We start from the raw sequence: 6,051 nt of genomic DNA on the forward strand, positions 1-6,051 counted from the left end.
GAACGAATTTTGAGATGAAATTGAGATAAATTTCACACAAATTAGAGACAAATTTTTGTTTCGAACAAAATTGAGATGATTTTTTTCGTCCCAAAAACCCTTGTTGCTAATTGCATTTTGTTTGAAATTTTTTTTAGACGATTTTGTGACGGATTTTGAATAATCATTTATCTGCTAGATTTCTAACTATTATGATGTATTTTAGACGAATTTTAGACAAATTAACTAACATAAAAACAACGTATTTTTGACAAATTTCAAACGTAAAAATATTTTATTTTAGGCAAATTTCAAACAAAAAATATACTTCATTTCAGATAAATTTCTAACGAATTTAATCAAATATAACAGATTATTTTTCGAAAAAATTTTAGACAAATCAAATATGTTTTTTCGATTAAATTTCATACAAAATTAATTTAATATAATTTACGTATTTCAAACAAATCTCATACAAAACAAAAAATCATTTTCGCACAAATTTTCTACAAATTTAATATAATATTTCAAACAATTTTCATACAATATAATTTGCTATTTAATATATAAATATTTTAGAAAATAAATTGTATATGATCTGCTTTCTATATTAAAACCATTATAATAAACAACTTTTTCATATTACATCATTGAAATTATAAACACATACTAATTCACCTAAAAGTTTCCTAATCTAAATCAGAAAAAACATAGACTCCTGATGAACGGACTTTTGACGGTTTAGAATTCATAATTGAAGTCTCGTTGTAAAGTATAGCTTCTAAACCAAACAACAATCCTTTCATACAAAAATTTGTTTGTCATAAGTAACAAACCCCCTAAATTTATAAACCGAAGTATTGGAACCTCGGGTCGTCTCACGAAGAGTTGCAATGAAGTGGTCAATTATTGGCTATGAAGATCAAGGGGGGTTTGGTTGATAATTAGGCAAGAAAATAAACGGAAAGAAAAGTAATTCAAACAAGTAACTAAAGGAAGCAAGTAATAAAGAGAGACATTCATGGCAAGGATTGAGAATATAGGCTTTCTATCCTAGTCATGCAATGATTAATTCATCTTATTTAGTCAACTCCAACAAATAGGGAGAAAGTCAAACAAGATTAATCAATCATACCACAATAATAACAAGAATTTATCTTATTACGTCATCTCCAACATTAGAAGAGGTATCATATTATCTTCCATGAGAGAAAGTCTAATAAGACTAGCTAACCTCAATCCAAAAGTCCTAATCAACTCACTAATTTAATTAGCAAAAGACTAGCGTCAATGGAAACAATATTCCAAAAGTCCTAATCAACTCACTAATTAAATTAGCAAAAGATTAGGGTCAATGGAAACAATACTAGCTAACAACTCTAGATCACCAACATGAGTTGGGTTTTCATGACTCAAGATTGCCTAATTACTCTTTCCAAGCCAAGAATGCTCAAAATCTACTCTAACATCCTTCCAAGAATTTTGTCAAACACTTGGAAGGCATAAAAGGAAAGCATAGTAAAATTGCAAGGAATATAAATCTACACTACTCAATTGCAAGGAAACAAGATCAACAACTCAAATCAACAATTGAAAGAACATCGAATATTAAATTGCATTAAAAGTAAATCAAATCCAACAAGAGCATCCATAAACATAAAAGAGAAATTAACATTACAAATCATAAGAATGAAAGAGTAGAAGTAAGAAATCATAAAAGGAACAAGATGAAAACATGTAATTAAACCTAGATCTAAGATGGAAATTATCCTAACCTAATTCTAGAGAGAAGAGGGAGCTTCTCTCTCTAGAAACTAACCTACATGATGCTAATGCTACAAACGATTGCTCCCCCTTTGCCCAAGCTTGAATTCTATATGAAATAGCATTAGAAATGAGTTGGGTTGGGCCTAAAGTGCTTCAGAAATCGCTGGGGGCGATTTCACCTTAGTGGGCCACGGCAGAATCGGTGCGCACGCGTACATGGCGCGCGCGTGCCCCTGAGCGCGAAGTAACATATGGCAAATTTTATATCATTTCGAAGCCCCAGATGTTAGCTTTCCAACGCAACTGGAACCGCCTCATTTCGACCTCTGTAGCTCAAGTTATGGTTGTTTGAGTGCGAAGAGGTCGGCTTGACAGCTTTACGGTTCCTTCATTTCTTCATGAGTTCTCCCACTTTGCATGCTTTTCTCCTCACTTCTTCCATCCAATACTTGCCTTATGAACATGAAATCACTCAACAAACACATCAAGGCATCGAATAGAATTAAAGTGGATTAAAATCACCAATTTAAGGGCCTAAAAAGCATGTTTTCACATTTAAGCACAATTCAAGGGAGAATTGCAAAACCATGCTATTTCATTGAATAAATGTGGAAAAAGGTGATAAAATCCCCCAAAATAAGCACAAGATAAACCACAAAATCGGGGTTTATCAAATCTCCCCACACTTAAACTAAGCATGTCCTCATGCTAAAATCAAGAAAGAAGCAAAGGGTATTAACATTTATTCAATGCAAACTAACTAAATGCAACCTATCTATATGCAATCTATCTACATGAATGCATCCACTTAGTCAAAATAAATCAATTTCTAAGAATACATATACAAACACAAGGGCTAAGGCAATAGCAATCACTCAACCCACGATTGAATTAAATTATTAAAAGGATTTTACAAACTTGCAAGAAAAAAGATGATCATGGGTGGAAACATGTAATTGAGCAATCGAACCCTCACCGGATGTGTATCCGCTCTATTCACTCAAGTGTATGGGGTTGATTCACTCAATTCTCCCCTAATCATGCTTTCCAAGATTTGTTTTTCATCTAACAATCAACAATTATTTCATGAATGCATACAAATATCATGAGGACTTTCCTATAGGTTGTAATGGGGTTAGGGTCAAGGTAGGATACATATGGTCAAGTGAGCTTGAAATTCGAATCTTTGATTAACTTAAACTTTCCACTTAACCTATGACAACCTATACAATTTTAAACAAACCTAACTACTCATTCTTCAGTTTTTCACACACTCATGCATTCTCTTTTTGATCACCACCCATATGCATTGACTTTTATTGAACTTTGAACTTTGGGGCATTTTTGTCCCCTTTTTATTGTAATTCTTTATATATATATATATATATTTTTTTTTTTCTTTTTGTTTTTCTCATTCATTTTTTTTTTCATAAAGTATTTATACAAGTACCAATGCATATGGTTTTACATTTGATTAATACATGAGTGTGTACCCAATTCCCAAAATTTTTTAACAAAAACACAAAAACACACTTTTATCTCTACCCAATGTTCCCAACTCTCCCAAAATCAAATAATGAACACTCTCACTAGTCTAAGCTAATCAAAGATCCACATTAAGGAATAATTATTGTTTTTCACTTAGGCTTGTAATGTGCTACAATTAAGAACAAATGGGTTAAGCATAGGCTCAAAATTGGTTAACAATGGAAGATAAAAGGTAGGCTTATTTGGGTAAGTGAGCTATTTGAATAATGACCTCAATCATGTAAATGCATGTATACACAAAATAATGGACATATAGAATTAAACAAATCAAAGATTACAATCATAGAAAGAGAATAATGCACACAAGAATGAAAGTAAGTGGTTATGTGATGTAACCACACAATTAAGGCTCAAAACTTACATGCTTGTGTTCTTAGCTCAAAAATCATGTTTCACAAAGTATATGATTCAAGCAAGTTCTAAAAAAAAAATTTTTTTTCAATCAATTGGGGTGTCCTATAGATAAAAGCCTTGGAAAATATCATGATTTTGACTAAGCTTAATATATACATATGCAATGCAACCAAAAATCCTAAAAGGCCTAAAGATGAAATGCAAAAGTGTTGGGATTAGAAATTTGTCACCCAAAAATGCCGAACGGTCGGACGACCTCCCCACACTTAAAAGTTTGCACCGTCCTCGGTGCACTAAATGAGCAAGGGGGTACGACGACTCTCCGAGTTGCCACCTTCAGCTGGTAGGTCAACCGGTTGCTGCGTGTTCTTTCTCCCGCTTCCATTTTTGCTTATGGTGCATCGATCATGAAAAATAAAATAAACACCATAAGATGAGAAAATACAAAAGCTAGGAAGCGTGAATTGTTGGAATGAGGTGAGTCATTAGAATTGAGTGAGTGAATTAGTGTGACATTGATGAAAAATAGGTGTGTAAGTTCTAAAATTGCGCGCGGTTTAGAACACACACACACGCTAGTATAAAAAGCTATGTCACATTTACACAAAAGGAAGCATACACTTCACTCATTCTAGTGTGCTTGAGATACTTTAAAAGACTTGTAGGTTAGGTCAACCACACAAGTAGTGAAGAGGCATGGAAGCATTCAAGCAATTAATTAAGCAATTGTGAAATTGGATAATGTATGGACATTGATTGATGTGTAGGTAGACTTAGTGAACAAAATGGTATATGAAACTCACACAACAATCAATGACACATATTGAAGTTGTTGCAACACCTAAGTGACAGAGGTGAAACACATGAATGCTATGGAGCTTAGGAAAAAGAAGATAGAAGTGAAAATCAATCACATAGCAAGCATGGTCCACAAAGCTTAGAAAGCTCAAAAATATGTCGCTAGGTAAGCTTTCGATCCAATTTCACAATTCTACAATCAATGCATGAAATAAGTGATGTGAACAAGGGTAGACCATAAACAAGCATCACCTAAAAAAATGCAATGATAATATACAATTGCCTAACAATGGATGATGAATGCATGGTGGCCAAAACATGCAATTCGAAAGAGTTAAGAAGCTTAAAGGCAATGTCACATGTACTTGGTATTCAAAAACATTAAACATGAAAAGTTCCAAACTAAGTAACCAAATATAACCTCAACAAAGAAATCCAACAATGACAATTAACAACAATGATGTTAAACTAACATCCTATCAATAAGCAGCAGTAAACAATAAACAAGATTAGTAATCCAACACTTATAATAAAAAACAAAAATTAAACTAACTAACTAACTAAAATAAATGGTGTTACATGATGTTTGGTAGTGTTGAATGATGTTTGAAGGGTGGAAAGAAAAGAGGAGAAGAGAGAAGAAGGAAAGAAATGGAAAGATGAGAAGAAAAGGTGAGTGAAACAGGGCAATCCACGCGTGCGCGTCATGTGCGCGTAAGCGTGGATTGATGAAATGGAAGCGACGCGGGCGCGTACGGCACATCTGCGCGTCGGTGGGTTATTTCGAGAGTGGCGCGTCCGCGCAAGGTACGCGTGCGCGTGCCTTTGGGCACAAAGTTGGCACACTCCAGGCACAACTCTCGGGAAAATGTATGGAGGGGTGGAAAAGTTCAATCCACGCGTATGCGTACATGGCGCGTCCGCGTGGATGGTCGAAAATGCTTGAAGCACGCCTACACGCCAGGTGCGCGCATGCGCGGGTTGGTTCTCTATTTTTCAAAAATTGTTTTCTATGTTTTTGCACCAAACCAAGCATTCCAAACCTCCAAACAGCTACCACAACATCATAGAACCTTATTTAACCTACTAGACTCCCAAACAAACTCAACTAATCAAACAAAACATGAAATCAAACTTATTTTACCAATATGTACAAAAAGGAAAAATGAAAAGATGTTACCATGGTGGGTTGTCTCCCACCTAGCACTTTTGTTTATTGTCCTTAAGTTGGACTTATGGGGAGCTCCTCATCAAGGTGGCTTGTGCTTGAATCCATCCTTGAACATCCACCAATGCTTGAACTTCCATTGTGCTTCATCATTCAAAGTTAATAACTCCAAGCTTTGATGGAGTTCTTCACAAACCATAGGCCCCCAAAGTTGATCTTCCTTGTGCAATCCGGGATCCCATACTTTGTTTTCACACCCGTCCTTGAGTTGATCATGGTGATTTTCTCCGGGTGGCAAGAGAGATGAATTCTCATAGGAGCACCAATCTATTCTCCTAGACCCATCCAATTGAGCACTAGTCCAACCCTTGCTCTTTGAAGCTTTAACCATAATGAGCCTTGATTTGCAACGCCAACCACAAAACATTTTTCTTTTA

This window comes from Arachis ipaensis, chromosome B07, assembly GCF_000816755.2.
Source record: "Arachis ipaensis cultivar K30076 chromosome B07, Araip1.1, whole genome shotgun sequence".
Classification (NCBI taxonomy): Eukaryota; Viridiplantae; Streptophyta; class Magnoliopsida; order Fabales; family Fabaceae; genus Arachis; species Arachis ipaensis.